Source organism: Ambystoma mexicanum, chromosome 7p (genome assembly GCF_040938575.1).
Source record: "Ambystoma mexicanum isolate Mex_15411 chromosome 7p, UKY_AmexF1_1, whole genome shotgun sequence".
NCBI lineage: Eukaryota > Metazoa > Chordata > Amphibia > Caudata > Ambystomatidae > Ambystoma > Ambystoma mexicanum.
Genome location: NC_090939.1, coordinates 777,285,502 through 777,298,151, shown reverse-complemented (window position 1 = coordinate 777,298,151; position 12,650 = coordinate 777,285,502).

Here is a 12,650-nt window from a genome sequence, read left to right as displayed (position 1 = left end):
CTGCTTGTCTGATCTTAGCCAATCTGCTGATATAGAAGCTCAAGGCTCGCTTAGGGTCCAGCCTGTGCAGTCTCTCTTCCTCCTTCCCCGGATGAGGAGGAGGGTAGAAAGAAGGTAATATAATCTTCTGAGTGATGTGAAACTCCGAGACTACCTTCGGGAGGAAGTTAGGCTTCACCTGAAGAACAACTTTGTCCTTGTAAAAGATTGTATGTGGAGGTTTACACGATAAGGCTTGCAACTCGCTAACCCTTCTAGCAGATGTCAATGCTATTAGCAAAACAGTTTTGAGGGTGAGAAGCTTCAATGAACAAGAGTGTAGTGGTTCAAAAGGGGCACCCTTTAGGAAGTTTAAAATTAGGTTTAAATCCCATAAGGGAACTTGAAAAGGTTTCGGGGGATAAACATTAGTTAATCCTTTTAGGTATTGTATTACCAATGGAATTTTGAAGTATGAAGGCTCCTCTGCAGTGCGCTTAAAGATTGATAGCGCTGCGAGATAGCCCTTAATTGTGCCAACCTGTAGGCCTGAATTAGCCAGGTAAAGTAAGAATGACAACACCATAGGTGTACCACAAGAAAAGGGTTCAATATTCTTTTCTCTGCACCAGCTGCAAAATTTGTTCCAACGGCAGCGGTATAGAGTTTTAGTTGCCGGCCTTCTGGCCGAAAGCAACACCTCCATAACATCATCCGGAAGGTCCCAATCCTTGTACCTCAACCTTTCAGACACCAAGCGTGAAGGTTGAGGGTCTTGATGGCTGGATGGAGAACCTGACCTTCCTTCTGCGAGAGAAGATCCTCTCTGTATGGCAGTCGAATTGGAGGGCAGATGGACATGTCTAGAAGGTCCGGGTACCACGTTCTCCTGGCCCAATCCGGGGCAATTAGGATCATGGTCTTCCGAAACCTTCTCAACCTCCTGATCATTTGAGGAATGACAGGGACCGGAGGGAACGCGTACAGAAGTGGGAACTCCCAGTCCACTACGAACGCATCTCCTAGAGCTCCTCTCGGGGGAAATTCCCTTGAGCAAAATCTGTCGCACTTCCTGTTGATACTGGTGGCGAATAGATCCACTTGAGGGGTTCCCCAAAGGGCGAAGATCTCTTGAAGGACTTCCTGAGCTATCTCCCACTCGTGAGAGACTGTGCTCTGCCTGCTCAGAGCGTCCGCTGTCAAGTTCTTCTCTCCGGCTAGGTGAATTGCCGATAGAGAGATTCCTTCCTGAATTGCCCAAAACCAGAGCTGCATCGCCTCTCTGCACAGTGGTAGTGAGCCTACGCCTCCTCTTTTGATGAGGTAGTGCATGGCCACTGTATTGTCCGTCATTATTAGGACGTTTCTTCCCCGTACAGACGGCAGAAAAGCCTTCAGCGCTAGTCTGATGGCTCTCAGCTCCAACAGGTTGATATGTAGTCTGGACTCCGATGGAGACCAACGACCGCTGATGGTCAAGTCGTTGGCGTGAGCTCCCCACCCCGTGAGTGAGGCATCCGTGACTACTGTTATCTCCGGCCATGGTTGCCAAAACATTTCTCCTTTCAGGATGTTCTCCCGACAGGCCCACCACTGAAGGTCTCGGGCTACTTTGACCGGGATCCGAAGGAGATCTGTCATCCTTCCTGAGAACTGTGACCACTGAGTTCTCAGTGCCCACTGGAGGGATCTCATTCTCAGGCGAGCCTCCGGCACGAGGAATATGCAGGATGCCATGAGGCCTAGCAACCTCAGAAAGTCGTAGGCTGGGAGATATTGGGCATTCTGAAATCTGATGACCATCTGCAGAATATCTCGAGCCCTCACCTCTGGTGGCAAGGCTTTTCCCAGGGAAGTGTCCAGGACTGCTCCAATGAATTGGAGTCTCTGTGATGGTATCATCTGTGACTTCTTTAAATTGAGGGAGAAGCCCAGCTTGTGAAGGAAGTGGCAAACATAATCCAGTTGTCTCTGAGCCTGTTCCGAAGATACAGCTCTGATCAACCAATCGTCTAGGTAAGGGTAGACATGAATCCCTTCCCTCCTTAGACTTGCAGCCACAACCGACATTAGCTTGGTAAAGACCCTCGGGGCGGAGGTTAGCCCAAATGGCAGAACTCGAAATTGATAATGAGAGCTGCCAATTGCGAACCTCAGGTATCTCCTGTGCCTGGGATGGATCGGCACATGGAAATAAGCGTCCTGGAGGTCTAGAGATACCAACCAGTCCTGAAGCTGGAGGGCCTGAAGGATCTGAGAGAGAGTCACCATCTTGAACTTGTCCTTTCGGAGGAATTTGTTCAATTCCCGTAAGTCTAAGATGGGTCTCAGTCCTCCGTCCTTCTTCGGTATTATGAAGTAGGGGGAGTACCAACCCTTGTTCCTTTCCGCTACAGGTACCAGTTCTATGGCACCTTTCTCTAGCAGGTCTAAAACCTCCTGCAAGAGGAGCGGATCTGGAAGCTTCAAAGGGTTGTTCCCCGGTGGATGACTCTGAGGGATATGTAGGAAGGGCAGGCAGTAACCTTGGGCCACTGTCTCCAGAGCCCAAGCATCTGACGTAATAGCCTGCCATTCCGTCAGATGGTGAGTTAACCTGCCCCCTACTGGTGTTCTGTGAGGGGAGACCTCAGAGTGGTTTTGAAGCGGCTGATGCAGTTGCCGAAGGTAAAGTGGCTCCTGCTCCTGCGGGTGCGGCTTTCTTTCCCCTACCCCGTCCACCACGGGTAAATCTTCCTTGGCCTCTTTGAGCCGGTCGTCCCCTGCCCCTTCCATATGAGGAATAGTAACGAAAGGACCGTCCTCTCCACGATGATCCCGAAGGACGAAAGGTATTCTGACGGATAGCAGCTCCCAATGACTTGGCTGCTGCCTTGGACGTTTGCAGTTTCTCCAAACTGTCATCCGCCTTCTTTCCAAAGAGGGTAGAACCGTCAAAGGGCATATTCAAAAGCCTGGTCTGCACGTCAGAGGCAAAACCAGACTTCCTCAACCACGCATGCCTGCGGATTGTGGTACTTGCCGCCATGGCCCTGCTGATACTGTCAGCAGAATCTAGGCCAGTTTGTAGGGTCTCGCACATCGCATCTTTACCATCCCTGATGATGTTTAAAAATGCGTCCCTTTCCTCTCCTTCTTGGAGGCAGTCAGCCGCTGATGAAGCGCACTCCCAAAGGGTGTGGCTGAACCTAGCGAGCGTACAGGTCGCGTTAATAGACTTTAACGCCATGCTACAGGCAGAAAAAACCTTCTTAGCCATGGCATCATACTTTTTGTCATCCCTATCCTGCGGAGCAGTGGGGTATGCAGATGTGCTGCCTGATGAGGTTGCAGCCTGTACAACCAAGCTCTCAGGAGTAGGGTGTTTTGACAAATATTCAGGGTCAGAACTAGCCACCCTGTATTTTGTTGACAGTTTTTTATTTACTGCCGGGATAATTTCTGGCGTTTCCCAGTTTGTCAAAATCCTTCTCTGTAGAGCAGAGTGAAATGGAACCACAGGATCCTCCTGTGGGCCCTTGTCCAGTATGTCAGTGAGGTCATCCTGCTGAAAGGCAGGAGAAGGTGCAGACCAACCCATAAATTCTATGATTCTAGACATCAGAGCTCTATATGGAGTCTCCGCATGTTCTCCTGGGTCTGGTTTGATAAATTCTGCTTCAGGAGAAGTGTCCAAGCCACTAGCTTCCTGAAGTGCATCCTGAAGATTTTTTAATCTTCCTTCCTCAGAGGCGAAAGTCTCTGGCTCTGGTGATGTGGTCCTCTGTAAATCAATATCTTGGTCTGAATCCTCCCTTTCCTCAAAAATCGAGGTTAAAGGGGGATACATTGGTTTTTGGAATGGTATAAACCCCATTTCCAATGCAGAAGGAGCCATCATCACAGGCCTTGAAAACGTCGATGTCGTCGACACCGACGTGAAAGTACTCGAAGGCGCCGTGAAAAGCGTCGAGAAATGTGTACTAGGCCTCGAAGAACTCGAAAGGATCGGAGTCCTGCTCGAGAACGACGTCGACGTTCTCGGCGTCGAGTCGGAGGTCTTTTGTCTAACCGTTGGCTGTGGAGTAGCCGTGGTTCTTTCCTTCACCGGCGTCGATATCGGCGTCGACGTCGGCGTCGACTCGATCGACTGATGCGCCGATGGATCCTTCGACAACGGCGTCGATGGCGCCGACCTCTGTTTCGAAGGAGTTTTCGACGATGGCGTCGATGATGCTTTATCTCCCGATGGCTCGAGGCGCTTTCGGGTTGACTTTTCCGCCGGGTACTGCGACTCGCGGCGTTTAGATTTTTTGGGTTTTTTACCCGGGGTATCACCCTCAGCTGTCTTCGAGGGGGACGAGGCCGCTTTCTCGAAGACGCTTAGCATCTTTTTCCTGAATTCCTCCCACTCAGCTTGCGAGCTGCGTTTTGTGGGGCAATGAACTCTCTCAGGAGAACTCGACGAAGATGACGAAGGGGATCTCCTACGTCTCTTCTTCGAGTGTCTCGATGTCGACGAGTGGTGGGAGCCACTTCGTGATCTAGATCGAGAGTGTTTTTTATGGTGAGGAGACGAACGTCTCGACTCTACCGAAGAAGCTTTCGAGGAAGTTAAAGTTGACCTACCTCTCTCGAGCTTCCCCCTACGCTCCTTCAAGGCTTTCGCCGTCATGGAAAGGCATTCCTCACACTCCGAACTCTGGTGCGTGATTCCCAGACACCACAAACAGACCCTGTGAGGGTCCGTCAACGACATTTTCTTCCCGCAGTCTCGGCACTTTTTGAAACCGGACCGAGGGGTCGTCGGGTCGGAGGAGGATGCCATCGATATCGAGGTAAATAGTAGTTATTATATACGTTTATCTTGACGAGAACTGAGCAACGGTGTTCCGAGGCACAACGAAGCGCGGAAAAACGGAACTGAGCAACGGACGCTGCGCGCGGCCTTTATAGGCAGGATGACGTCGACGTCGGCACGGAGGCCGTCGAGGGTCATCGACTCGGCGATCATCGACGCGCAGCGCCCTCTGGCGAAAAAATTTTCCGAGGCCAGCAAAGCTGAAGGATTTATATCTAAGATAAGGAATACGTCGGAGGACACAATCCCTTCGAAAAATATTTACTACAAGGGTAACTGAGGCTTTAAAGCTTCCTTTCACACTGGGTCGAACTTTTTGCTGTCCCAGTTCTGGAGTATTTGAGCATTAATCAGAGCAACACTGTCTGCTTCCTGCCAAAACAGAGGGGATCCCCGCAGCAATGTTATGCCTCAGCAATAAAGTGCAAGCCCTTGGCACTATGTTCTTGCCCTAGAGTAGATAAATTAGCAGATGCTGGTTAAGTAGTCCCTACAGAGCTGGTTGGAATATGGCCTGTACAGCAAGCATAATAAACGTTTTAGATTACTCTAGCAATCCCAGAGTGTCAAAAAAACTAGACCAAGGTTCTTTCGTCCTCTATATTCAGCTTTTTGCATAAAACCATTCAATGCACTTATCACATGTGCCTTAAATCCTACATTAAATAGGAAACAGCGCAGTGCTGGTACTCAAAGCATGCCAAAAAATGAAGCATGATCGTCCAGCCAGACTCCTTCAAAGGGGAGGCAAGGAGAGGACAAATCCTGAAGCTCACCTTTGAAATCCACCAAATCGGTCTCTCAGGTTCTGGGCCCAACACACCATAAAAATACAGATATGGAGTACCAGCCTACCAATACTCAAGGGAGTTTAGTTGGTGCTGCAAAAGGCTGGCCACTTGGCAAGTGACGGCACTGACACAGCTTTCACCATCAGTTAATTAATCTAGAAAACATGAGTCGTATGGCCATGGCACACAATATTGTGCTAGTGTCGCTCACAGTGTCCCAGGGCCAAAGAGTGAGGCGGAGTTCGGCAACGAGTTCCCAGTCTGCCCCAGTCCCATTGTGATTTGCTCAGGAGCTGCACGACCGAGTTGCGAGTCCTGCGTTTGTGTTTACTACATATATTGACTGTGGGCGCGGAGCGGAGTTCGGCTACGAGTTCCCAGTCTGCCCCAGTCCCATTGTGATTTTCTCAGAGGAGCTGCAAGACGCGAGTTGCGAGTCCTGCGTTTGTGTTTACTACATATATTGACTGTGGGCGCGGAGCGGAGTTCGGCAACGAGTTCCCAGTCTGCCCCAGTCCCATTGTGATTTTCTCAGAGGAGCTGCACGACGCGAGTTGCGAGTCCTGCGTTTGTGTTTACTACATATATTGACTGTGGGCGCGGAGCGGAGTTCGGCAACGAGTTCCCAGTCTGCTGCAGTCCGCACCATGACGGACGTAACGAGCAAAAAGGCAGGGCCTCAGACCCGCCACAAAATGCTTCAGCAATGTCGGATGTTGAACCCATGGACAACCCTGAGCAAGGACAAACCATGTGAAGGAAAGGTAAGCAAAGAAAAACTGTAATCTTGCAGATCCCGGTTTCTATAGGCGAAATGACAATTCTGCAGGATACGAGCACTGAGACAGGGTTCAGTGACGGTGCCACGAAATTTCAAAACCCAAACACTGCCTCTTCCGGTAACATAAATGGAGACACATCTATCATTGCTACGTCCCCAATTATTGCCCAAAAAGATGCGTTAGTACATAGTGAACAATTTGACATTCTATCTCACAACAATGAAATTCTGCCGAATTCAGAGTCTGGCTAAAAGCTTATCACGCCAAAGGCAATCCAGCCTGAGATACGATCTGTGACTCCATCGGTGATAACATAGCCAAAAGAAATAAATTGTCTTATTAACTGTAGACAATTTAGCACCCATATCACAGTCAATTTGTGAGTCTCATGAGAAAAATTGCTGCATGACGTCGCAAGAAACGTTCTACTCACCATTTGAAATCACAGACACCGACATGATGGCTGCCGCACATGTTCCCTCTTCCGCCCCAAATATGTGCGCAAAAGCATTCCCGGAAAACACGCAATCTTGTGAACGTCAGGACGGTTCAGAAAGTGCCCTGATTATCGAGCGTGAGCCTGCGGAGACAACACAACTGTTAGTCGGCAATCAAACAGAAGATCAAACCACTGCCAGAAAAAGTAAATCAGACATGCACTCAGTCCAAAATTAAAACCAACGCAGATGTGAGAGAAGTGAGAGCGACGAAAAGTGGCCAAGCTGGAAGCTCAAAAGAGCCCCTCTGCGAGTTTCCAGACGTAACAATGCGTAATCTGCATCAAGTTCAACTTCATGGAACTCACGGGGGTTTGACTCCAACTGGAGGCAAGGCGATACGCTATCATCCCACGCCAATTGGAAAGCGATTTGACAAAGGTCCAAACCATATCTCTACTCTCTCATCTCTGCCAACATCTTCCGTGGACGAATTTCTTCGAATTCCTATGTTGGAAAGCATAGCTTTTACTTCTAATGGAACTCCTACATCTCCAAGTCAAGAAAATAGCATTTCCAAGATCACTCAGACGATGAATAGGAACTCCCTGAATGGAGTAATAGCGGATTCAACGTTTGAAATAAACAAACCAACTACAAGCACCGCTGGGGTGCCAACACGGAAAAGCAGAAATAAAGGGCCGGAGGCTGCTCGAAAAACTGATTTAACAACTGAAACAAATGCTCAAAACAAAGACTCTTCATGTCTTTCAACTAGTGGAGGAGAGACTATTGGACTAACTCCAGCCAAAGCCAGCATTTCGTCAGCCGCAGCAATGCAAATCCATACTAACGTTTTGGCAGCATCCTCCCTGGCAAGGATTCCTTTTATTAAATTATATGAAGCATTAAATGAACGGATACAGGACCAAGGGGCACTACTATCGAACCTGATTCAGAAAACGACAGAACTAGAAAAATCTAACATCGATTTAAATGTAAAAATTCATGTTGACGCAGAACGCATGGCAACATGGCAAAGAAGCCAAGGCGACTTGGCTACTCATAATAGCGGTCACCAAGAGAAATTAGTAGGAGGCTTGATTGAGGCCCTGAATTTAACGCAAAAATGTCATTGTTGTATGACAAGCGAAAATGATAGTGTAAGGACTATGTCGCAAAACACAGATTTCTTTAAGGCAAAAGAGGTTGGAAACTCATTAAAAAAATAATGCCGACAAAATGGATGAGGACTGTGTGATTCCATCTGAGGCGAAAAGGGGCCGAAAAAACTGCAACATCCCAGCTATGGCTGAAAAATCGAAGTCTCAACCTATCTGCTTGGAGGTCGCGACCACGTCTGGGAGTACAAACCTCAATGACATCCATGGATCCCAATCAAGGGAAACCAACCCAGAAGAGGATATCAATGCACCGCATAAGGCTGACACTCAAGTGAAAGTGGCTCTACCAGGATGTCATTTTTCCTCATTTGGTATCTTTTCTGGTACCGCAAAAACAACTACAACTGCTATAACAACAGATGATATTAAAACTGTGCACAAAAAGGCAAGTGGTAAAACCAAAAACCTTGCAAAGGATACCAAACCAACTGGCTCTTCCAAGAAAAAAGCATTTTTAAGAAACTTATCAACTCCACCAAGTTTGAGTACATTTAGAAGAAAAAACGGCCAGAATAAGACCAAACCCGAGGCTGCCTCAAATCTGGCTTCCCGTATGTCTTTGACTCAAGCGTTCCATAAACCATCTTTGAAACGGAGAAGAATCATTTCCGATTCTGATAGCAGCTCGACCACAACCACATCCACCTCCATAGACCTCTGCGACCTGTCCACATATTCAATTGGTGAGGTTCAAGATGCCGAAAGCAGTCAAAAGGGTAACAGAGACACCTATTCAGACTTTTGCCGATGTTGTAAACAAACGATCTGCAAAAAGGTGAAATCAGTAGGTCAAGACTCGCAATCGTGTAATGTGGGTGCTGGAAAATCCACCCAGGCCTAGTCTGCAGATATTCAGCTGAATCCGAAATTCACAAACAACGAACACAGGGTGTTCAATTCAAAAGCAGAGTTCATGAGAATACTTACTCTCAAAACACCCGCGACTGCCAAAAACTAGGCCTGCAAAACATTCAAAGCGACGATGTTGCAGTAAACCTGAATAGGGCAAATATTATGAAACTCTTTCAATGTGTGCCGTCGCTACGCACAATTGTTTCCGAGGATATACGCATAGTTGAGTATGCAACCGAAAAAGCCTCTGATCAGGTGTTACTGCACATTAATTCAGCAAGTGTTTGTAGTACACTTTTAAAGGCGTGTGACGAATTGTTATTCTTTGGTTTCGAACTCTTGCCCGAAACCGATCAGGATGAGTGTATCCGATCAGAAAGAACAAAACGTGGGAAAAAGGTCTTCAAGGAAACCTGTTGACGCAGATGTATTAAGACAGTCTATGAGCATTTCCTCGTCATCTAGCCCGGTCCAGCTGTCGCAAAAAAATGCGTCTTTGAAAAAACAGAATCCAAATCAATATAGGAAGCAGCATTAGCCATGACTAACTAAAGGAGAAAATCCAACGGAAATCATCTCCTGGAACACACATGGCTATAAACATCTATTCAACGAGTTTGAGACACCATTAGAGAACGTTTTTATAATATGCACGCAAGAAACCTGGCTTTGTACACCGCCCATTTGTGATGGATTCATGGTTTTATTGAACGCAGCAGTCAAAAACGTCAAAGGACGCCCGAGTTCGGGACTTATAACAATGGTGAGGATCACTCAAACTTGGTCATCCCCGATTCCAATAAATCCAAATCCATATGTGCAAGGAACCATCATGCACATAATTGAAAAAAAGATCACAGAGCGACAATATTTACTAATCATTAACATCTACTGGAACCCAACAAAGATCAGTACAGACGGGATCATCTCTGCAGTCTCACACCTAATTGATGAAGCGATGTTAGCTTATAATAATCTTTCAGTTATTTGCTGTGGGGACATGAACTGTACGTGGTTCCAGTTTAATCAATCTTTCAAAAGCTACCAGCCACTCCCAAAGGAAGCGCTTGACGAAAGAGCAAAACTGCCATGGGTGTATGTGACTTTCAAATGTTAAATGGAAACGTGAAAGGAGATGTTCCAGCAAATCCAACATGGATTCGAGATCTTGCACATAGAATTCTTGATTATATATGGATCTCAAGTAATCTGGTACATAGGATAGTCAACTTGAAAATAAAGAAAATGAAATACAGTGACCACTGTCTTGTTCATTTACGCATCATGTTAGACATGAATCTGCCGACAAGGCCATGTAAGGTAAACCTAGAAAACAACTGTCGCGGAAATTGTATACGAGTAAGTGGTAGGCAAATTGAGGGGCTTGGGGTAAAGCTAATGAATAAGTCAGCTTCACATGCGCCTAATTATAGTCCACTTTTGACTGATTTCACTATCTCTGGAAATTCATTCCAAAACTTAGGGCGGACTCATCGACATATATACTGCAAGGTGCTACATGATGCCAAAAAGGCCTTGCGAAAAGATCTGAGAAGCCTAAAGAAACACATTCCTAATATGGAAATTCAAAAAGCAATACATGAAAGGCGCAAGAGATATCGAAATTGGGTAAAGTCTCATGCAGTCATAATTGAGCAAGAGCGCGCTGAGCACATGTTACAATTGATTCGGACTAAGAATACACGCAAGATTTGGAAACGTTTGAACATGGAGCCCGTAAACGGCGCCCCAAACATAATCAACACCATAACTAATGACGTATGGAATAGGCATTTCTCTTCGGTCTTCAAAAGACCAGATTCCGAGATTCCGTTACTAGTGAGCTCCAATGATACTAAGTGGGACGTGCAGATGGAACATGAGGAGTAATTCGAGCAATCAAAGTTCTCAAGAGCTCACGAGCTGCTGGTCCTGACTTGATCTCGAACATCGACCTAAAAAAACACCCATGTGAGTGGGCAGATTTCATTGGAAAACTATTTAGAAAAATTAGTTTTCTGAAAAAATTGCCCGAATCTTGGAAGTCTGCAATTGTAGTGCCAATTCACAAGCGAGGCAGTTGGGACGATCCCAACAACTATCGCCCAATTGCTCTGCTAGATACGATCGGAAAAATCTTCGGGGCAAACCTGCGCCTTAAACTTGCAAAATGGGCTGAATCGTCACAGATAAGCTATATACGGCAAACCGGATTCACGAAAGGGACTGGAGTGGATGTAAATTTGCTTATCCTGACGATCTTAAAATTGGAAACCTTAAACAAGAACGGCAAGATGCATTTCGCATTCATTGACTTGAAACAAGCGTTCCACGGAGTGAATCGAAGCTTATTATGGGCTAAATTGGCAAAATGGCGCTGTCCGCTTGCAATTCTAGAGCCAATTATCGCTATGCATGAACATATGTCAATTAAAGTACGGCTAAATTGCAGCGGTGTATTGTCTAAAGCCATTTTTACCCACAAGGGCGTCAAGCAAGGTTGCCCCCTAGCCGCAGAACTATTCAAATTATTCTTGGCTGACCTTCCAATCCATCGGAACAAAATTCCATGTTTCCCACCCAAGATAAACCAAACATCAATTAAATGTATAGTGTATGCGGACTATCTGGTCCTGATGGATAGAACCCAAATTGGGCTACAGCGTCTCCCATCGGGCCTGAAATCATACATGGATTTAAACCAATTGTCAATAAACACCTTGAAAACTAAAATCATGTCGATTGGAAACATAAGAAGTAAAAAAAGATAAAGCATTCAGGTGGAAAATTGCCGAAACCAACTTAACTGTTGACTCGATAAGACATCTGGGTATACAATTTAATAACTCCATTTGCGAGCAACAATGGGCTGCTGAACTAACATCCAAAATGACGAAGTTAGCTTTTCAAGCTGCAAAAATCAACAGGAATTTTGGAAAATTTTCATTAGAACCAGTCCTCAAATTTATTCTACAAAAGGTGACTCCAATCATAATATTTGGGGCTGAGGCAGGTTGGAACATAAGTGTCCAAACTTGGCATATATTAGAAGGCCGCTTCTGGCAGAAAGTCCTGCGAGTGCCGCAAGCAACGTCAATTACCGTCCTGCGACATGAACTAGCGATCAACTCGCTGCATATGAAAATGGTTTGGAACTCTATTGCAATAATGAGAAAAATGGCCTTAACATCATCGGCCCCGGCTTACAAAATCTTTGCCAACAGCCAGACTTCAAACAATCACGATCTTCTCTGGATATGGTTTTGTAAATTGTCGGCTTTCCTTTTTGCAGCAAATATTACCAACAAGGAGTTGATAAATCGCCCACAACATGCAAAAATAAAATTTGATAACTGGGCATGGATTACCAACAATGGTGCGAGATTTAAAATAAAATCGATGAAATTAATGGGAGGTGTGCATAGGAAGCTAAATGAACCAGCACGTTACTTGCTGCACTGTCCCTCGAGGCATCACCAAGACCAATTTCTTAGGTTTCGAATTAATGCTTTAAAGACAAAAGAAATTCTTTGGCAAAGAAAGGACAAATCCATTAAAGATAATCTTTGCCGCTTCTGTAATCAGTCGACCGAATTAGCAAAACACCTGTTAATTGAATGCACTCAGACTGTTACTCAACGCACACTACATCTGGGTAATTTTGCACCGATAGATGGAGACATGGAGCGATGGTGGGGGCGGATCATCTCTCGACACAATACAAATCTTGTATGTGCAACTGTGAATTATTTTGACTCGATTCTGAAAGCGGAGAGCTAAAGCTA